Source organism: Ambystoma mexicanum, chromosome 9, assembly GCF_040938575.1.
Source record: "Ambystoma mexicanum isolate Mex_15411 chromosome 9, UKY_AmexF1_1, whole genome shotgun sequence".
Taxonomy (NCBI): domain Eukaryota; kingdom Metazoa; phylum Chordata; class Amphibia; order Caudata; family Ambystomatidae; genus Ambystoma; species Ambystoma mexicanum.
In genome coordinates, this window is record NC_090931.1 from 79,592,576 (window position 1) to 79,616,363 (window position 23,788).

The window sequence follows — 23,788 nt, forward strand, 5'->3', positions numbered from 1 at the left end:
GGGAAACCATTACAACTAGAGGTTTTTCATTATGGAGTGCACATTTTGTTAACATGGCTACCTGGATTAGTGGGCAAGGTAATGAGAATACCTGATGAATTTTTGTTTAGACCACAGATACTTATGGACAAAGAGGGGGGTCAGATATTCCACTTGAAATTACAAGCAGCCATAGTACGAGGAGAGTTGGCCATGCTCGAAGGATTTGATGATGAGGGCAGGCCATGGAGAACAGTGATTCTATTGAGGAAGGGTTTAGATTGACTGACGTCACTGACGAAGTTATGTTTAAGGATGACCCGTCAGATGACAAAGTAGTATTCGAAATGAGCATCACGTATTGGATTAGGACACAAAGAAGAGAGACCCCACAGCAAATGGTGATCATGCAACAATGTCCCACATATTTTGATAAGGACATGGAGAAGGTGCCAACTTCTTTATGGACTACAGGTCCTTATGACGTAGGACTGTTGAAGGGGGTAGGAGAACTTAAGATTAAGCTGAAACCAGGAGCAATTTTGCCTCAGGTAAGGCAGTAACCCATCTCCCCAGAAGCCGATGTGGGGATTTTTAAGACTATTTCAGCTCTGACGGACCAAGGCATTTTAGTGACGTCAGAGACACCATGTAATATGGCAGTGTATCCTATCAAAAAATCTAAAGGAGGGTAGTAGCATTTAATTCAGGATATGTGCCCGATTAACCAGGTTGTAGAGGTAGAGTTTCCTGTAGTTCCGAATCCAGCGACGATTCTATGTAATATTCCGGTAGAGGCACGATATTTCACAGTGATTGAATTGAAAAATGCACTTTTCTCAATCCCGTTACATAAGGACTCTGATGATCTTCCATCATTTACATTTCATCAGACTAAATTGAAAAGTACACGTTTGCCCCAAGGGTATTGTGAGTCTCCATCAATTTTTAATCGAGTCCTGCAGATGGACTTAAGCAATATAGATTTGCCAAGTGTTGTGTTGCAATACGTAGATGAAATTTTAGTTTGGAGCACGTCGGAAGAAGAGTGTATATGAGACTTGATTCAGCTAATGATCATTCTTGCAGAGAAAGGATATAAGGTGGACAAAAAGAAATTGCAGTACTGTCAAGAAGAAATCTTGTATATATGGCAGTTAATTTCGCATGAAGGAAAGAAACTTGCACTTGAAAGGGCTGAGGCGATTTTGAAAATAGCAAAACTGCACACAATAAAGCAAATGCAACTGTTTTTAGGACTGTGCAATTATGTTAGAACATGGGTATTTGATTATAGTTTATATATAAGACCATTGTTGCAAGCCCTGAAAAAAGCACAACAAAGTCAGGGAAAGATTGGACTGAGGAAATGGAGGAAGGATTTGACGAGTTGAAAAAAACAATTTGTACGTCTCCAGTTTTAGGAATTCCCAATTATCCGAAGGAATTCATTTTGTTTTCACACATGAATGGAGCAGTCATGACAGCAGTACTTACGCAGAGAACCACGTTGGGGTACAAACCCCTGGCATATTATAGTAGGATTCAGGATCCAGTAATGAAGGGTCACTTCCTTTGCGAACAGCCATTGGCAGCCGCCGCGTTCACTATTGAGAAGTCTGCCAGCATAGTGATGGAGTGTTCTATGATGTTATTTGTTGAGCATGCTTTGTTTGCTGTCTTAGAGAAACCCAAAGGTACTTTGACGTCTCAAAGAGCTTCTGCATATGAAGTGGTAATATTAAATCCAACGATCAAAATAGTCAGATGTAAAAAGGTGAACCCTGCAATGTTTGCTGCTAAACCATTGGCCCTGGATGACCAAGTGCATGATTGTTCAAATTATGTGGAATTCTATGATGATATCCTGAGAGTGAAGGAAAATACTCTCACTGAAGGGGAAATTGTTTTTATTGATGGTTCGTCGAGAATCGATCAGACTGATGGACAAAGGTATACAGGTGCTGCTGTAGTAAATCATAAGGCCAATTGGGACTTTGAAGTTATGACAAGTGCAAGACTACCATCTCATTTCTCAGCACAAGCTGCAGAATATGTAGAACTTGTTGTCACGCTTGAGAAACACGCAGACCAGGAAGAAACAGTGTACAGTGACTCTGTCTACGTTACGTCGACTGTGCACGTAGGATTGGCACGGTGGAAAAGGAGAGGCGACTTCTGAGTGGACGGCACTCTGGTGAAACACGCTGCTCTATTTGATAAGCTTATTAAAGCATTACAACTCCCAGTAGCCATTGCAATAGTTAAGTGCGCAGCGCACACTAAAAGGACAGACTTTATCTCGCACGGAAATAAAACCGCAGACAAAGAGGCAAAAAGGGTTGCATGTTCTTTAGACATAATGAGTTTTGATATGCCTGATGTGAAAGAGAGGATTGTTGTAATGATGATTGTGAATGAAAGTTTTAATGATTTATCGAAGACACATCTTATGGAAATTCAAGGTGGAGCTCCACAGGAAGAAAAAGACCTGTGGATATGGAGAGGGTGTTCTTTATCCCCTACCGAAGCACTGTGGCGACAGGACAGCACTGGTAAACCGGTGATGCCTGTAGCCTTGTTAAGGGTGGCTTTGGAACAGCTACACTACCCTGCGCATTTCACTGGAGAAAGCCTCGCAACAACCATTGCGGAGCACTGGTTCTTACCGAACTTGTTAGAACACGTTACATTTTATGTAGTAAATTGCATCGTATGTCAAAAGTTTACTGCTGGGCACACACTGCTAACAGTCAGAGGAGTTATCCCTCGACCGAATGGTCCATTTCAGCATTTACATATTGACTATGTTGTCATGCTGCAAGTCTGTAATGGTTATAGTCATATGATAGTGGTTGTGTGCCCCTTCTCAAGGTAGATTGAGGCTGGTCCATGCACACATCCAGACGCCACTTGCGTTGCAAAGTTCTTAGTTCGAGAAGTATTTCCTAGATGGGGAATATGTGAGGTGCTGATATGAATGGCCCCAATTTTGTAAATGAAGTGCATGAGCAAATTCGTTTGTTGCTTAGTATAAAGCACAGGTTTGCTGGTAAAACAAATATGTGTCTGAAGCAGGGATGCACTCTGGCCCTGAAACTGTTTTAATCTATTAATTACAGACATTCACCAAGAGATTCATGTTATTTGATGTTTTCCACCTAAAATTGCCACCATGATGGTTGGGCGACGACTATACGCAGATGACGTGGTACTTTTTGACAAGACCCCTGGTGGGCCTTCAGAGGCAATTGGTCGCATTACAAACCTACATTGAAAAAAATGGACTGACCATCAATCCAAACAAATCCCCCATCCTGCCACTGGGTCACTGGATTGGTCAACAGGGAACTAAGCAGCTGGAGTGGAACCTCATGTGCTCAAAGATACCGAGGGTACATTCTCTTACGTACCTCGGGGTGTGCCTGAACACCAGCTCAATTGATGCACCGAGATACGACTCACTAACAAGAAAGGCATGAAATTTGGCAGGACAAGGGAGGATTCTTCTTAAAGGATTTTGCGGCTTCTCATTGATCACATTGATCAAATTCTACAGAGGAAAGGTGATGCCAATCATAACATATGGTGATGAAATGTCCCTAAACTTCAAAACAGAGAACTGGTCTAAATTAGAGGGCACTTTTTGGAAGACGGTTCTGAGAATTCCAAGAAGCACCCCGATACAAGCCGTAAGAATGGAACTCAGGCTCACTTCACTGGAAGCAACTGCTGACTGGAAAAAACATACGTTCTACAGGAAGTGCATTGAAGACCAAACGAAGGGTGGCTATACCTGTCTGAAAAAAAGCAATGATGACAATAATGAACCGGTCTTGACAGAATGGAAGACAAGTGTGAGACACCCTAATCAAGTTTGGGCGAGACACTCCACACACTCATCACAAACCCGGATAAAATCAAAAAGAAATTGTATATCCTGGATTCGATCCGCACACTTTCTGAAAGACAAAAATATAGATCATATGGGACACCAACTGAGGAAAGTTGCAAATTAAATACACTCCCGAGATACCTCCAATCCTTCCCTAATTGGTTCTTCAGAGACCAGTTCTTCAGAATCCGCTTAAACCTATTTGACACCAAGGAGACTGTTCACTGGGGGAAGTTGGCAGCAACCTCCAAATGCTGCAGGATCTGTACGGCAGAAGCCTCAATTGAAAGTCTAAAACATTTAGTGATGGAATACTTGGCTCTAAAACAGCAGAGACTGAATAGTATGGACATAGATCTGCCGAGGAATGGTAGGAAATCCTGCCGTCAGGAGAAAAAACACCCATAACTTCAGGACTGGTTAAATTTGTAATTGACATTAAAAAGATATTGGAAGATTCCCAGTTGATTGAGACATTTGGAAAGTAGAGCTTTTGTTTTTTTAAAAGCTTTTATCTGGAATATTCCTTTTTCTTTTCTCCAGTTCTGTTTTATATGCTTGGAAAAGCAACATGATGTGGTTAAAGTTTGTCTTTTTTGTATAAGCATATGAACCAAATAAAATTAAAAAATAAATAAAGCACACTTTTTTCAGTTTATCAGCCACAAGGAAATGAGATATGTGAGAGGCTCAACGGTCTGTTATCTGTTATCCGTATCAGTTTAAGCACTAAATTGATATATATATATATATATATATACCGACAGCCTCTCGACAAATGGGAATTAGATTCAAGTGAACTCTCACCTTGGCAGACAGCTGACTTTCCAATGGAAAAACCGATGCAGCAGTTGAGGACCCCCCAGACCGACCTATCCCTCCTCACCCGGAAGACATATACCAGGGAGAAAGGACACGAAAGCCAGGGAAACCCTCTGGGGAAGAAAAGCCTGAGTTGAGGTAGGTGCTGAAGATTCTGGATTGAGTCTTGAAGATGGATTCCACAATGGACTGAGGTGGAGCGGGTTGCGGGAAAGCTTCCTCTAAGAATGAAGAAACAAAGAATAGTGAGGATAATTCACAAGAGAGAAAGAGAAATAGGATTGAATAACCAGTGAACTAGTGAGGGAAGACCTCACCTATTGAAAAGTAGATGACTCTAATCAAGAAGTAGGGGCAAGTCCCAGACCCAGGAATTAGGTGAACCGAAACCGGAGGAGTTCGGATGAAACGTTTCCTATAACAGACAGAGAGGTAATTACTCTAGGGAAAGGATGATTTCGGGGATAAGTAGGGTTCTCTAGCGATCGGGCGATCGGACGATGGAACTCACTTCAGGACATTTACGGATAGAGTTATACCATGCCAAAGAGAGCGAGGTTAAATAGAAGGGTTGGATAGATTTCCGGCCATTTGTGGAAAGCAACAGAGAGGTATGGGAGAAGGGAGAGATCCGCTGCGAGGACATGGATGGAAGGTAAACACAGAAGAAAGGTTTCAAGCTGAAGAAAGTCCAAGGAGAAAAGGTAGGGATAAGAAAGACACCTAGAAGCAAACTCATGGAGCGCCAGTAACAACAGTAGCTACGCGTAGGAAAACCGATCCCTGTTCCGTATATGGAATCATGTGGGCGATCACTGGCGTCTCTTGCGGACGTGAAAAAGCTGTACCGCTGCAATCCACCCAGTCTATACGGCCGTCCTCCATCTTGGATGTACTCACCCTGGTCAATCCACATAAACGACTGCGATGCCAAAGGGACCAACGGCCAATATTTGTAACAGTATGCCCCCTCTTCATGGGCGGTGACCCCGGCTTCCCCAGATGTAGCCGGAAAAAATGCTGCATCAAACGGGGCGCGTGAACCCCAGAAGCTGGTTCCCAGGACCTTTCAGCAGGGGAATACCCGTTCCAATCCACAAGAAATTGTAGTCGACCCCTCCGATATCGGGAATCACAGATGTTGGCTACTTCAAACTCAGGACCTGTCTCAGTCAACACCGGAGGTGGCTGAGCTGTACCCGATCGTTGAAAACGATCTCGTACTGCCAACCTGATCTGTGATAGATGAAACACCGGATGTATACGTGACCATGAAGAGGGCAATGCAAGTTTAACTGCTGCTGCGCCCACCAGGGATACAACCTTGAAAGGTCCGAAGAATCTAGGAGAAAGTTTAGATGGAACTAAATGATGGGGCAGGAACCGGGAAACCAACCAAACTGAATCTCCTATAGCTAGTGCAGGAATGTCTCGGCGATGACGATCTGCATACCTCTTGGCCCGGTCTTGAGCCGTTTGCAGTGACAGTCTGGCGAGCCTTTGACCTTCTTGTATGTCTGTTATAAGACTGTCCACCCCAGGACAGCTGGAAGGGGGAGAAGTAACTGAGGGAGCAAACAAAGGGTGATATCCATATGAGCAATGAAAGGGACTGGTTTGCAGGGCTGAGTGTCTGTCATTATTATAGGAAAACTCTGCCGATGGTAGTAATTCTACACACTTGTCTTCAGCTGCCGAAACAAAGCATCGTAAGTAACCCTTCAAGGTTTGGTTAAGACGCTCTGTCTGCCCATTAGTCTGGGGATGATATCCTGAGCTAAGAGGTCACCTGATCCCTAAAACATGACAGACCTTTTGCCAGAAGCGTGAGGTGTATTGGGGACCCCTGTCTGATACTACATTGTCCGGTAGGCTGTGTCGGGAAAATATTTCAGAAAGAAATCTTGAGTAATGGGGTAAAATGAGCCAATTTGGTGAAATAGTCTATGGTGACCATGATGGTGGTATGTTTACAAGAGGGAGGAAGGTCGGCAATAAAGTCTGTAGAGATAACTTGCCAAGGTCTATCAGGAATAGGCATCCGAGTAAATAATCCCAAAGGTGGTAATCATGGAGTCTTGGATTGTAAACACACTATACACGCCGATACATAATCTTGAACATCAGATCTTAGGTCGGGCCACCAGAAATGGCATAGAATTAGATCCAAAGTAGATTGAAAGCCTCGATGATCTTGTCACGCGCCTTGCTCGTTTCCCTTGCTGGCGAATATGGCAACGGTGGCGGCTGGTCCGTCGTTGATTGCTTTTCCCTGTTTCCGACTGCTCGCTCTAGTTCTTTCCTCTCTCCTCAACTTCCTGCTTTTTAACCCCGCCCCTGCCTTCACCCTGGCGCGTTGCAACCCTTCGCCTGCGCTTTGGGTGCTGACACTTTGCCGCCTTTGCCTCCTCTTGTTCCCTTGCTCTTTGCGGATTTCCCGCTCTTGTGTGTGTGCCTCTCGGCTCCCTCCTCGGCTCCCTCTCCGCGGGTCTCTTCCCGCTCCTCATTCACGATCCTCTCTCATTCAGCGTGCTTTCGGGTCTCGTCCCGTTTGCTTTCTGCGGGTTCTTTCCCACTTCCTTCTTCCGTTTCCTCCTCGTGGGTCCCTTCCCGCTTCTGCCGCACGGGAACCTCTTCCCGCTTAGCTAGTGGATGGGTCAATTCTCGCCCCATTTCCTTTTCTTCTCTCTGCTTCCAGGGGCACTTTCTGTCCCTTCTGCCTCCTTTGCTGTTCGGCTCCTCACAGCTGGGACTATTTTTCTATTGTCTGCAGCACCAACTCCGGCTTCCAGTTTCTGCCTGTATTTAATTCCTATAGCCTCCCTTTTCTTTATTCCCTTTTTACCTTTTACTCCTTCTCTTTCACGTAGTAATATTCTGCTATTGCCCGGTATTTAACCAGTCCTTCTTCTATTGGATATCGGTCCTCCTGGAATAACTTCACCAGTACAGCCAAGACTCATCTTCCTACTATATATACTCCTCAGCCTGGAACTGTGCCAAGAGAGGTTTTTTTTAAGCACGCGCAGAGATGTTTTTATGGGAGGGCAAAAGGGGCACTTGCCCAGGGCCCCCACCTTGGAGGGGGCCCCACAAGGCTAGCTGATCTGAAGAAGTAAGATTCCATTGTTCACCAGTCTTAAATAGCACCCGTTAGGATATTTTATGGGGTGCTGCTGAGGCTCTAAACCCATTGCCTTTCTGCTTTGGCAAGTGCATTCTGCCTTGATCAATTCATCATGCATTGCTTTCTTTGTTCACTGTGGTATACATAGTTTGTGTGTTCATTATGGCACAACTCTGTAGCATTCTGTCCTTCTTGTGGGAATTATGTTGATCATGTGCAATAGGGAAATGCATATTGATAAATTGAGTGCCACAATGGTTCAGAAGTTAGCTCAGTGTATGAAGCACCCATTACAGAGATAGTTGTTCATATGCAAAAGGAGAATATCACATTCCAGCAAGGCTGGCTGAGCCTTTCCTATGTCTGAAGTTTATATACCTGCACTGCATATGTACTTCGTTTTGCAGAACAACATCTGCTATTATTAGCAATGTACCGGTACCAGATAGGGGTTGCTATAAAAACTAACATATCCCTATGGTGAAGGTCTAGAAATTGGTTTGTTCAGATGAGGTGTTGAAGAATCGAGCCAATAGCCTCCAATGAGGGGATAAACTGTTAGTCCAAGAGTTGAATAAGAATCCAAATTCAGGACTATGGAACAACAGTGTTCATGTTTGTATCCTGGATTTGCCAGCGTACGATACAGTGGTCCTGGTCAAATCATCTAATATATCTTACATTACTGTGCTGTCTTCTGTGAGGTTTGCCTTCTTAAATGCTGCTGGAGAGCGGACCACATGTTGCAGGCCTCAGGCAAGCACGTTTTAAGGTCTGCTTGTTTGACACAAAAAAACGGGTTACTTTTTGGTAAAAGTCAAAGGCTTTTATGCACGTTTATAAATGAAACTGTCACAAGCCATTGTTTTGGAAATATTTAAAGCTTTAAAATACAAAAGACAAATCCTGATTAAATGTGTTAAATCACATGGACTGGCATGCTGGTTCTTATATACTTCCATTGATGATGGAGAGAATGAAGCTAGAATCATTCCCATTTTGCATAACACCCTTCTATAATATTTTGTTTAAAAATGGTCCTGTTTGGTAATATGATTTGTGTACTTTCCAAGTCCGTTTTCTTAAATAAAAATGAGATTGTTTTAGTTAATGGTAAGAACTGGAAAAGAAAGTGTTAAAATGCAGACATTGCAGAGTTGGCACACATCCCAGCTTCACCCCTTAACCAATGTGTGATCCTGGGCATCTCCTTTAATCTTGTATTGCCTAACCTCTCAATATTGAGTCTTGGGAATATAGCTCAGGGGCAACGTGCGCGCCTTGGAAGCAAGACAACACGGAGCAACACAGGTTCGATCCCCCACGCCAAAACCTCTGGGTATTAAGTGCGTTATAAATAACCTATCATATTATATCTTTGCCAATCTGTAAACCTTTCAAAATTGTCAGCTCTTCCAAGTGATTTCCTTCTCATTGTATGATCTTCATAAAAGCCTTATTTATGGTTTCACTGTGTTAATAGTGAGCATATTTGTATCGCACACCAGAGGCATTTCTTCCTTTGACATTGAATGGCAACACTATTTAAAAACCATATCCCACTTCTAATCTCAGTGTGTGTGGATAAAGACACCTTCCTGGTAGCTTCTAATCTGCCTCCACTATCCATATTACGCTATGTGTAGGGTTCGTCTTCCTTCTAATTGGTGGTCTCTAACCATGCATGAGCACTTTTGTATTCTGTGAGGAAGCGAATTTGAGTTCTCTGTCTATTATGGGTAACGTACGTTTTACATACGATCCTGCATTAATACTACATATACCTTCCTGAATGTTATTGATAAAAAGTATCCTGTGTGCACTAGAACAGTAACCCCTTTGTAGACTGCTAATGTTGGTCTTCAAATGCTACTTGTTTATCATTCTGATTAGAGCAAGAATGAAGAGGGCAAGGGTACTTAAAAGTAGTAAACGTGCTTATTATGCTGCGAGACAGCATATCAGCCTATTGGTTGGGAACGCGATGGTGGGTGGACGGTGGGGGGGCGCAACCAGTAATCTTGATCCCCTATTTCCTTTGGTTTGGTGGTAAAATGTCCGTGCCCAGGGCCCCAAAAATGCTTAAGATGGTGCTGAGCATGTGCTTTTTTTCCTCTCTCCGGTCCTTCCGGAAGGAGGTCACCTGAATCCCTGTTCCACTAGGGAGACCGAGTGGCTTCCATACGGGACAGACCATTCCTCTTCACAAAAAAAAAGGCACAGAAGAAGAAAAGAAGAGGCACCGAAAGAAGTCATCCTCCGAAGAATCAGGTGAGGAGGATCAGGGTTTGGAAAGGATTGGTGCTGCTGATTCTGACAGACCTGCCGCTCAGGAGTCATGGCACATTCGCAGGACTTCTTGCTGTATTAAAGGTGTTGGGACCAGAACTTGTTTCCCATGAAAGAAGTAGTCGCTTTCCCTGATAAGGTGATGAGTAAAGGCGATTTCTTCGCATAGTTGCTTGTGTTGAGAGGTAGCTAATTTAAGCTCTTGGAGAAAGTCGGCAAACACAGCGATACATTTTGCATTGGGAAACAATGTTTCCAGGTAGAATCTGGTAGTAGGCGACTCTTTGCGGGAAAGGGCATCCGCCCATAAATTTTGTTTTCCAGGAAGGAAAGTGAATTCTATCTGGAAAGGTAGGAATAAATGTGCCCAACGGCCTTGTCGGCTATTGGTAGTATGGGCATGTTGCAGTACTCTTAAGATTTTGATGGTCTGTACGGACCTCCACAGGAAACGGCAATCCCAACAGTAAATGCCTCCATTCCTCGAAAGCTCTCTTTATGGCTAACAGTTCTTTCTCAAGAACTGAATAGTTCTCTTCTGATGAATTGAAGGTTCTTGAGAGGTACGCCACCAGTCTTTCTTCCCCCTGGTCCGATAGTTGTAGCAGAGCTGCACCTAAAGCATGGTGGGAGGCGTCTGTCTCCACAATAAATTGCTTAGACTGGTCTGGAGTGGTCAAGATGGAAGCAGATGTGAACATTTTCTTCAAAGTCTCGAACACTCTTTGTGCTGGTTCATCCCAGGTGAACGGGAACCCTTTTTTTAAGAGTCGGCTTATAGGCAAGATTATCTCCGAGAAGCAGGGAATGAATTTACAATAAAAATTTGCAAACCCCAACAATCGTTGGTTCTCCTTGATGCTAGATGGAGTAGGCCAATCTAACACGGCTGATACCTTCTTGGGATCCATAGATATGCCCTGAGTGGACAGTACAAAGCCCAAATAGGTTACTTGATCTTGGTGAAATTCACATTTCGTTGCTTTGCAATACAGATGGTTGGACTGGAGACAAACAAGGACGATGTTAACGTGTTTGATGTGTTCTTCTCTGTCAGTAGAAAACACCAGAATGTTATCTAAGTATATGACGAAAAAATGTAAAAGGATATCCGCGAACAGATGGTCCATGAACAGTTGAAAAACCGATGGCGCGTTCACCAAACCAAACGGCATCACATGGTACTCATAATGTCCAAACGGTGTCCTAAAGGCTGTTTTCCATTCATCCCCAGGGGCGATGCGGATTAGATGACACGCCCCTCAGAGGTCCAATTTAGTATGGTGATTTTGTTAAGGCCCCGATAATCAATACATGGCCTGAGTTCATCAGAGTCCTTCCTGGGAATGAAAAATAAGGAAGCGCCCGCAGGGGAGACTGATTCTGTAATGAGACCATTCTGTATGTTAGCTTGGAGATATTCCTTGAGAGCAGATTTTTCTCGCTGAGAAAGTACATACATTCGTCCGAAAGGAATTGGTTGATCTGGAAGTAGATCAATGCGACAATCGTCTCTCCTCTGAGGGGTTAAAGTAGGGAACTTAGGTGTCATGAACACAGACTGGAACTTTAGATGGCATTCTCGAATGGTCTCCAGCTGATTGATGGTGGGTACCATGGAAGAATTGGAGATCTCTGTTGGAATCTGTATACCTACAGACTCAAGAGACAGACAATGGTGTACACAATATTCAGACCCTAGGAAAAGAGTCCCAGCTGTCCAGTTTATAAATGGGTTGTGGACCCGCAACCAAGGAAGGCCCAAAATTACCGGGAAGTGGGCAGCTTTTATAAGGTCCAAAACTAGGGTCTCTGTGCGCAGCAATCATACAAGTGACTGGTCTAGTCTGTTCTCGAATGGGGCCGGAGCTTAAAGGACTACCGTCTACTCCTTGAATGAGAGTTATAACTGTTTTAGGGATGCAAGCAATCCCATGATCTGTGGCCCACTTATCGTCAAGAAAATTTCCTGCGGCTCCGCAATCGATTAAAGCAGGGATACCCTGTAGGACTTGATCAGGTAAGATTATGGTTAATGACAAAATAACCATGGTCTGAGTAGCTGAAGAGGCTTCTAAGGTCATACCCATTCTATGTGGGGAACCTGGTCTGTGCACTCCTACCGTGGTTCCCCCTATGGTAGGGTCTTGGAGTTTCCTGACCCTGGAATTCGAGCTTGTCGTGGAGGAACAATAGGGCAATCCCGTTATATATGAGAGTATGATCCACAATACATACACAAACCTAATGATTTTCACCTTTCTCTCTCATTGGCAGACAGTGGACCTCTCACAGACCTATTTGCATGGGTTCTTCGGCATGGACCTGCTTGCTAGTTATTGGAGGACATTCCGTATGTGATCGGATCCCTTTATCCTTCCTTCTTTCATGTGAGCGTTCATGTAAGCGATATTCTATCTGCATAGTAAGGGTTATCATGTCTGCTAGATTAGCAGGACGAGGGAGCTTAGAGACCTCATCCTTGAGCTCATCAGACAGTCCTCGTCTGAACAACGTAAGGAGCCCATCATCCGGCCAACCAGTCTTGGAAGATAACTGTTTGAATTGGGTAATATAGGATAGAAGATCCTTGCTGCCCTGTTTAAGGTCGAGGAGTCTCTCTTGAGTTGCTACCGAAATTGCTTGTCTGCTAAACATTGATTTTAAGCTATTCGTAAAGGCAGTGTAGCAATCAAGTATAGCATTGCTAGATGTGACTAATAGAGTGGCCCAGGCTAAAGCTGGCCCAGATAGATGAGATATCACGAAACCCACTTTATCATTATCGGTAGGGAAAAAGCGGGATTTGAATGTAAATTGGACAGTGCAACTATCTAAGAACTCTTTGAGTTTGTGAGGGTCTCCATCAAACTTGCCTGTGTGTAACGTAGATGGGGGTGTTTCTGAAAATGCCCGGGCAACTTGTTGCCACAACTGAGCATTATCCTGCTTAAGGGATTGCATTTCCAATGACATCGACTGCATAGCAGCCATAAGCCGCTGCATTTGCTGTTCCATTGGACCCGCTGACTGCCAAATTCTTTTGGGCGTCGCTATCTGTTATCTGCTATCCGTATCAGTTAAAGCACTAAATTGATATGTATATACTGACAGCCTCTCGACAAATGGGAATTAGATTCAAGTGAACTCTCACCTTGGCAGACAGCTGACTTTCCAATGGAAAAACCAATGCAGCAGTTGAGCATCCCCCAGACCGACCTATCCCTCCTCACCCGGAAGACATATACCAGGGAGAAAGGGCACGACAGCCAGGGAAACCCTCTGGGGAAGAAAACCCTGAGCTGAGGTAGGTGCTGAAGATTCTGGATTGAGTCTTGAAGATGGATTCCACAATGGACTGAGGTGGAGCTGGTTGCGGGAAAGCTTCCTCTAAGAATGAAGAAACAAAGAATAGTGAGGATAATTCACAAGAGAGAAAGAGAAATAGGACTGAATAACCAGTGAACTAGTAAGGGAAGACCTCAGCTATTGAAAAGTAGATGACTCTAATCAAGAAGTAGGGGCAAGTCCCAGACCCAGGAATTAGGTGAACCGAAACCGGAGGAGTTCGGATGAAAAGTTTCCTATAACAGACAGAGAGGTAATTACTCTAGAGAAAGGATGATTTCGGGGATAAGTAGGGTTCTCTAGCGATCGGATGATGGAACTCACTTCAGGACGTTTACGGGTAGAGTTATACCACGCCAAAGAGAGCGAGGTTAAATAGAAGGGTCGGATAGCTGTCTGGCCGTTTGTGGAAAGCAACAGAGAGGTATGGGAGAAGGGAGAGATCTGCTGCAAGGACCTGGACGGAAGGTAAACACAGAAGAAAGGTTACAAGCTGAAGAAAGTCCAAGGAGAAAAGGTAGGGATAAGAAAGACACCTAGAAGCGAACTCATGGAGCACCAGTATCAACAGTAGCAACGCGTAGGAAACCCGATCCCGGTTCTGTATATGGAATCACGTGAGCGATCACCGGCACCTCTTGCGGACGTGAAAAAGCTGTACCGCTGCAATCTACCCAGTCTATAAGGCCGTCATCCATCTTGGATGTACTCACCCTGGTCAATCCACATAAACGACTGCGATGCCAAAGGGACCAACGGCCAATATGTGTAACAGGGTCTGCTTAAAGGACAGATAGCCAAGTTGAAATTGACACTAAAGAAGGGGTGGCTGCATTGCCTGCCCCTTGCATGATATGCACTTAGGAACCAGCCTGGCTCAGCCCACCAACTCATACCCCACAGGTTAGTCACTGGGAGGTGAATGAGAACGCCTCTAACTCCTCCATCGAGGACTAGGAGTGATACCCAGACAAGTGCAGAATTGTTAGGAACTGAGTTACGCGATTACTTAACATGTATGACCACAAGTATCTTTGTCATTTGAGCCCAAGTCAAGCGACGGGGTGTCGGGCTGAGAACACAGATGAAGACCATTCAGCAACCCGGGTGCAAGAACTTTCTGTACCAAAGGTCTTTCCAGGAGACCAAATATTAATTCGGAATTTCGCAAGGAAGTGGCACGAGTATAGATTTGGCGGCCCTTTTATTGTGGAAGACACTACACCATCAGATGATAAAGTTGTGGGAAGAAGAGCGTGGATTCTTCAAGGTGACATGAAAGTATACGCCGGAGAGACCCCCGCATTCCCACCCCATTTGTAAGCAAGTCAAGAAGAAGCAGTTCAGCACATGCAGACTAGATCGATGACGAGAAAGAATAATTCAGGAACTATCTAAAAGATAAAGAGTACTTTGGACTGTGGCTTTCCTGTAAAACACTCTTTGTATTTGCTACAGCAAGGAGTGAAAAAAGGTTATTGTTCTTGAGCCAGGGAAGTGTGTTGACATTTGACTTTGGACTGCAAAAGAGAAAACAGAGAAATGCCAGACCTGGACTTTATATTCGACGACTGGAAGAGAGAGCAGTTCCCTGACTCCTTTCAAACAGAGCTTCTTTTTGGAGTATCATATGGTACTCACTGATGTTGACATACATAGACTACTTCTTGCTGTCCTCATCTTTATACTCAGAACTTACCCCACTCTTGTTGGCTGTCATATTGATGTTCGTACTTTCCTCCAGGATCCTAAGAATGGTCCAGCGATTAGACGACTTTTGGCAGCAATTCTAGACCAGATCAGACAAATACCAGAACATTTCTTCGAACATACAGATGGTTCTGCCTAGCGAAGATGGTCCAAAGCTACTTGAATTGATCCTTTACCTTTTGATTTGCAAATATCCCCATCTTGTTGGATGACGCACTAGCCCTTGTGTATTTCTGAGAGATCCCAGGAATCGACCTATAATACATTGGCTGATACATGAACTCTGCAAACAGGCTCGTTCACTACCTGGCAATTCTTTGTGAATGTACAGATTCTCCTGTCTGATGAGGACGCTCATAAACTACTGGGAATGGTCTTTTATTTCCTGATTGAAGAACAACCACATCTTGCTGGTAGGCAAACTGATGTTCATACATTTTTGAGAAACCCAAAGAATCAGCCTGCTATTAAATCAATTGTTACACAATGTAAACAAGCAGATTCATCTATTATTTGGTACATCTTCTTGAATGAATGAATGAACGAACGAACGAACGAACGAATGAACGAACGAATGAATGAATGAGTGAATGAATGAATGAATGGTGTTGTCTGTCATGCGCCACACCCCTTGGCGATTGTGGTCCCGGTATCGCCTGAAAGATCGAAGGATTCATCACTTTAGAACACAAGCTGCGTTCTAGTGGTTTTTTTTGTCAGCCGCGTCGCATGCCTTCTGCAGCCTTCGTTGTGTTGCAACTCTTGCGGAAACCCTTCTGTGTCTTTTGTTGTGCTATGCTAGTTTTTCTCTTTTGGGCTTATTGCCTCACTCTTATTTTCCTCCTGGTAACGCCCCTCTGTGGGTTTACCGTCTGTACTTTGTCCTCTTGATCTTTACTTCTCGGCGCTGTGTTTACACTTCCTACCTCGCTATACACTCTTACCGCACTGGAGATCCTTCAGTACATTTCACCTTTTCTCCGCTATTATTTCTTTCTGCCTTGCGGAGACTTGCCTTTCGCTTAACAGGTGCACGTTTGACTCCTCCATGCCGGTGTTCCCAGACATCTGCTATTCTGCTTTTTGCCATCTTTTCAAACAATCATCCACACACGGCAGCGGAGCGGGCATACAACCTTGCCCATGCTCGCACATGGATCTGCGTGGAGAGAGGATTTGGACTGCTGAAGGCACGCTTCCGGTGCCTCGACCGCACGGGACGGGCATTGATGTATTCACCAGAAAAAGTTGGCAAAATTGTACTGACATGTGCCATGCTGCACAACATCTGCTGTCGCAGAAATGTGCCACTGCCCCCTGATGCTCATGTGCAGCCACCTAAGGATGGGAGTGAGGGTGATGATGTGCCCGAAGGTGTTGCACGTGCACAAAGGGTTGGGCTGAGGGAGGGGAGGTTGGGCCAGACAGGGATTGATTGATGTATTTTTCTAACACAGGTGATGGGTAAATTGAACAAATGTCACTTCAACATTAAATAGCACTTTTTTCACAATCACTACTGTCCATGCTTTGTGATTTTTGAAACGTGATTTATTCTCAGTGCAACAAACTCCCCTCCCCCCAGTGAACACCCAGCACACAACCCCCCCTCCCCCCAGTGAACACCCAACACACAATCCCCCCTCCCCCCAGTGAACACCCAGCACACAATCCCCCTCTCCCCAGTGAACACCCAGCACACAATCCCCCCTCCCCCCAGTGAACACCCAGCACACAATCCCCCCTCCCCCAGTGAACTCCCCACAACAGTGCAGGTAGGTGCATGTTTCTTATCAAGGCACCCACAACAATGCCATGTACGACCAGGATGGTCGTGGGCGCTTTCCTTGTCCGGGCCCCTCTGGTGTGTGTGACCTCAGGTGGCGCATAGACCGGCACCTAGGAGCTGGCTCAAGGGATCCCTCCGTGGGTGTGGTTGAGGTTGAAAGGACTGACCCGGTTGCCTGCATGTGCTGTCGGATGAGGATGTTTCCCTCCCTTGTTTGCTCAGCAAGTGCTGACACTGCCTCACACAACTCCCTCACCCTTTGTCCAAACCCTGTCAGGGCAGTAGTACATTGCTCTACAACTCTGCGTGTGATTGTATTGTCATGCGCTATGTACTTGCATCCATAGCGTATGGATGCACTGTTAGCCTTAATGTGCCGGCTGTGCACCTTGGCCATTGATTCTACTTTGTCCTGTTTGGCCTCAATCACGTCCAGTCGGCCCATCACTGCTGCCCCTGTGATGAAGGGCACCCCTGGTGTGGCAGGTGCCGGTCTGCCACCTGTGCGCTGTTGGGGGGAGGCTGCGTGGGGACATGGCGCTGGCTTGGATTGGGCTGCTAGGCTCTGAGTGCCGGTCTTCAGGGCTGCCATATGATGGCGGGTCCTCGTCTGGCTGTGGTGTGCGGACACGACGCACATGCACATGTGGGCTTTGTGCTTGCTGTGTGCCTGGCCTTGGGGTTCCCTGTGGTGTGACCATCCCTTCTGCGTCACTGCTTCTGGGTGAATGCAGTCATCCTGCATGATGCGCACGTGGAGGTGTCACTCCCACGTCGCCTCCGATCCACAGGTCAATCCCTCTGCATCAGGGCTGTGCCTGGTGGCTTGGGGCGAGCTGGGCGTGGACGCGCTGCGGGCATGTGGGTACTGCTGCGGTCTGGTAGGGCTGCGTTGTGGTGAAGTGGGGGGTGGCCTGCATCGGCTCCCTTGCGTGCGGCCTCTTTGTGGGGTGGTGGTGCTGGTGGAGGCTCGCTGCTGTGGGTGCCGTGATGGTGTGGCCTCCTCCCATCATCTTCATCCCGTTGGGTTGGCTGTGTGCCTGTGGGGTACATAGGGTATGGTTTGGGTTCAAGGCTACCTACATTAGTGTAATGCAGTTCATGCTAACAAGTGGGAATGAAGACAGTATCAATCATGCATTCAACTTGCATTTTGTTCATTCGCCATGTGGTGCTTGGTGTGAGTGAGTATGGAGGTACACTGCATGGGAATGTTTGTATGACAAGATTGCACGTGTGTTTGGGGTGCACTGCGCTCAGGTTCTTGGGGGTGTATTCCTGCACACTCAAACTCTACGTAGCTGTCCCATGGCTATGGATGTCTATCCCCTGCCCCTAACATTGATGCACTGTAGGTGCAGGGTCGTCTAGGCAGCACTACGGTTCAATGGATGTAGGGCTCACTTATGGGTGTCTGCTGTTCCTCACACACATTTCTTCACATTCATTCACTCAGTGTCTGCATGTGTGGTACTTTCAGTTGCATGCATTCGGGGTGGGACTCACCTGCAGTTGGATCGATGCCAGTGCCTGCCTCCGCTCCACCAATTCCCTCGATGGTGCCAATGTCAATCAGGGCACTCATCTTCTCCTCCCAAGGTGTGAGTTCGGGTGGGGGTGGTGGTGGCCCTCCTCCAGTGCCCCTTCTTGCACTCCTGTGCTGTGGGAGGATGCCGCGGACTCGCACACGCAGGTCGTTGAGGCGCTTGCGGCAATCCTCCCCATCCCGGGGCACGCGCCCCACAGCAGTGACCCTTTGGCTGATGTTGCGCCAAATCTGTGCTCTGCGCTGGCCACTGGTTTTGCACTGCTGCAGCTCCTCATGATGTGTCTCGGCATCCTCCACCAGTACAGCCAGCTCCTGGTTGCTGAATTTGGGCTTTCTCACCCTGTCCAGGGCAGTCTTGCCCCTAGTGCGCTCCTGTGACATGTTTTAGTGTTGGATGGAGTGGATGGCTTACAGGGGCTGTGATAGCCGATGGATTGTGATTTCCAAGATGGCCGCCGCTTTGTTTCCCGTTCCGGCGATGACGCATTTCCCACGCGCTAATAGTGCGCGCTCATGGCACGCGCTATTAGCACGGTGCGCCGGATTTAAGGGTTCTACCCACTGTGCGCTATTTGCGCTAACGCCATGTCCCGGTGCGCGTGCACAAAAACTCGTGATTTGGCAGATTATCCCCCGGGGGGCTTGGCGTTAGCGCTATTTACGTTCGACGGGAAAACCGCCACATTACCGCCGAACTCGAGATGAGGCCCAATGTATGGTATCAGCATATGAAAGAGGTGGGCAAACGAACTTCTGAGGAGGAATGCTATGTATGCGCACTCCTGCCTTATGGTATGGGGAAGTCTAAGGTTTTCATAGCTATTGAAATAGATGTTCAAACAGCACATCGCATTCTATGCTGGATGGAACATGAACAAACACTAGTGAACATTGTCCCCCCCAAACTCTGGGAAGCTTCATATAAGCTCTGGATCCACAGGCCCAGTAGTGATCCATTCTCACTGCTGTCCCAACGCTCATTCCTGGTGCGTTAAAAACTCGATGACAATTCTGATTTTCTCCCAACTTTCTTGTGCCATTATTTCTGAAGCACAACTTTGCTTTGTCCAGAGGTAATATCTGCAATGGTCCTCCTTTATCTTCGACCTATGTCAGTAGTTTTGCAAGCTTTAGCCATAATGATTTACATATATTTTCCACAATGTCAACAATTGGTTTGCAGTAACTGATTATTACCCAAGCTCTACAGATTACCGCACCTTCTTCCCAGCCATCTGGAGAGAGTACTGAACCCTAGATCTGCATTTGGCCTCTTTCCTCCCATCTTTGAATTTCCTCTTCAGTTTTTCCTGGACTTTCCAGTCTTCTGTTTACTTCCCATCTTATTCCTCCCCCCTTCTTTCCAGGCTGCTCATACCATGTCACATGACTTCTGGCATGTGCTCTTACTCTTGTCTTCATGTCTTGGACATAATCATCTTCATCAGATGTCCATTATGTTTCCCATACTAGAGATGCTGTTCGACCCAGGAACTGGCCTCTTGTCTGATTCCGAAAAGTGATCTGAGCATTGATGAATTCCCAAAAGCAGACACACACCTGAGAAAGAAGAGATCTGCAGAACGTCTGAATCGATTGAAGAGAGAGAGCTATTTCTCAGCAAAGTCAATAGAAGCTTTTGATTCCATCCCATATGAACACAGATTGTTCAGTGAGACCTCATCGATATTCACGATAATCTTTATGCTCAGGATCCAGATGGATGCAAATACTAAGTGCTTACAGATAACCAGATGGGAGTTCCTACAGATGATTAACACAACCATAAAAGGGTCAATGCAATCAAGGAGGAGTTGGGGGCCATACAACTAATGACTCTCCAAAATAGGTATGTCCTTGACATGATTTACTCATGCTGGTGGTTCCCCTGGTCCCACTACCCCCTCTGACGTCAGTCGGACAGGCTACGCCTGGAACGGGTGTGAGGGGGAGGGCTTCACTTGGCACCCGTAGATTGCCGAGCGCGGCCTGCACCACCGCAGCGCCGGTGGCCCGGACTGATCTGAGTGCGGCCGGCACTGTGGCAGCGCAGCCGGCTCGGGTGGCGTGTCCCCAGGCACTGACAGCGGTTTGCCAGGGGCCGCCATGGTTTCCCCAGCAGTTTCCTTATCCCCTGCATTTCCCATTCCTCCCAGCTCCGGACCTGCAGCGCCCCTCACCCTCACAGTCTGCTCTTTGATTCCCTTGTTGGCCTAAAAAAGTGTTGTTACTACTGCCTGATCCTTGGTTCAGAGTGGGTGGTAAAGAGGTGTTAAAACTTACCTGTTGTGGCTGACGTGTTCTGGCACCGTCATCTGAGCTATAGCTGGAGTTGTTTGATGAACCTGATCGGTTATTTTCGAAAGGGTAAGATGCGACACATCCATTAGAATATAAGGTATGTATAAGATCAGTAAGAGCAAACTAGGTTTCTGTACATGGAATACTCTACCACTCAGAAATGGCCGACGGGAAATGCTGGTACCCAGCATTGAAATAGAAAAAGGCATTAATGCAACACCCGGCAGCGTGTTGCTTAGCAACCATTCTGTTGTCCAGCCAGCGCGAGTCGGACCGCAGAAACAAGACACGGCGGTGAAACCTCCCGCATGCACTGTAAGAGAGACGGGAGAATCGAATATATCAGGGAGATCTAGATAATATAGCAGTACGGCGCTCAGCTTGACTTTCTGTATAGATACATACACAAGAAACGGGGCCCATGCGCACAGGCTTGGAGAACAGGACAACTCTAGCACATTTCCTGTTGTATTATAAAATCTGCTCCTACATGGCCGATCCTGCAATGGAGAGAATTCAAAATACATATATGCGTATAAATAACACCTCCATTTATTGACATCTGGAGCGTGGTAGCGCGGCTCGGAAAAAAAAGGGACCCAAACACGCACATGGATAGGACTACATTGTAATTTACTCCTTGTTCAAAATGTCGCTGACAACGTATCAGAGGATGTTTCAGCACCAAAACCCTGTCAACATGCATAGATTGGCAACACATCATGGCCATTGAAATGTAGAATTGTGCTTTCCACAGCGCGGCTCCCTGGTAGTTTTTCACTACCTGTCATACCGCAGCCGACATGAGGTTTCAACCAGGAATGGAATGGTTGTTAACCAATTGACAATACGGAGGGTGTGCAATCTGGCACCATAAGAGAATTATTAACACAACACCAGCCATTTCTTGCTTTCTTCAAAGGGGATCCGGTCCTGAATCTTCATTCCTGGAAATTGTTCCATTACGAATAGGGAATAGGAACACTGAAGAAAATAACAAGAATAGTCCAGATGGAGTTGCATCAAACTTGGGCTTAAGGTATTTATCTCAATACGGAACAGTGTCAATATCTTGTGGACTATGTGGAGACTGTATAATACAGTAGATACAACTTGTGGGGTGGGGGGGCGGGAACCCATGCATCAGTCGACAGAACTAAATAGATCTATATGATCTTGTACAAACATTATTGCATTTTAATGTAAAAGAAATGGATGCTAAAATACCCAGGCAAAAATACCTCTTTTAAAAATTCACTGCCCCATCTGATGGACAAGGCAATCTGATATGACATACCCAAACGACAGGTCCTGGTGAAGATGACAGGAATCAGCATGTCATCGAAACTGGTCGACCATCCTTATGTATGCTATCCCTGAAGGAAATACTGTCTACTGCATTCAATTGAACAGTTGTAGCGGAGGGCACAGTTCCTCCCCATCGTGATTAGTCTCTTCTGCCAATTGCATTAGGTGCTAAACACAAAAAGAATTATTGAAAATCAACGGTACCTATCCTATATGTAATTTCTAGGTCCCGTTATATCTCTTTCCACTATTTGTTTCATTGTGAATCATTTTAAGTTACCTTTATGACATTGTGTTGAACTTAACTCTACCATCTGGTCTGCACACCATGTACACACTTCTTGGAAGGTGAATACAACACAGCCCTTACGTCCTAAGGAATCACTTTCTTCATGAAATGCCCATGACAGCATGGCAGACTTGTTTCAACTCTTTTAACCCTTCATAATTGTTGAACTGCATACATTGTAGACGCAGGGACAGTACTTCTTCTTCCCATTTTTATTAGATAGGCGGCACACCACCTCTGACCTAGGGACAGGGACACCTCAGAGGGATAGGGTGTTCTTCCGCTTAGAGAAATGGTAGCATACACAGAATTATAATCACACAGTGCAAGAAGACTGCAAAGAAAGCAGTGGGAATGAGCGTTACATTGATGTTGAGTCTTGAGGAAAACTCAAAAAGGTTAACAGATGATGAAATCAAAGACTACGTGAAAGCCAGCATACACTAACCTGATGTCAGAAGCTCCCTTCTTTCTCACCTTTTTATCCTTGTTGGCGTTCTTCCGGGACGTGGCTTCTTTCTTTTTCACCGACCGTGACTTGTATAAGCTGGAATGCGAGTCCTTGGGTTCCAACGTGGAAGCCGGCTGCCAAGCCGGTAGCGTTCGAATATCCAGGAACAATTGCGATTAATCCAGGAAGGAGGATAACGAAAGGTAAGGAATAGAAGGGGGGGTTCCAGGAGTTAAGGAAGATAGAAAGCACGATACACAGGGAGCGAACTCGAACACATCTAGTAACTCATAGGGGTAGAGTTGAGACACGCAGAGCTGCGGGGGCATGCCGGTTTTCTAGGAAGCTGGCGAGTGCACGCAAAGGCTAGACCACCGCAGTTCTGTGTAGGTGGCCATTTTGGATGGGTTGCAGAGTTAATGCCACGGTGCATCAAGGACCATGAAGTCCAGAAGGGTCAAACCCGGCCATTCATGACAGCATGCCTCCTCCTGAGCCCGGATCCGCCTGGTTTGCCTGGGTGTATTCGATGAAACCTTTGCAGTAGACGAGGAGCATTCATGTTAGAAACTGGTTCCCATGTACGCTCACTAGGGGGATATCCTTTCCACTCCACCAAGTATTGTAATTGACCTCGTCTATATCTGGAATCACATATCCTGGAGATCTCAAATTCGACTTGATCGTTGATGAGCACAGGATTAGGTCTAGGAACTGTCTGATTGGATTGTACATATGGCTTCAATAAGGAGGTGTGAAAGACCGGATGAATTCTTTTCCAGGAGTCTGGGAGCTGAAGTCGATATGCCACTGGGTTAATGATTTCTTTGATGGTGAAGGGTCCGTAATACTTGGTAGCCAGTTTGTTAGGCCGTAGATGTCGAGGAAGGAGTCTGGAGGATAGCCAGACTTCGTTCCCTATTGAATAAGA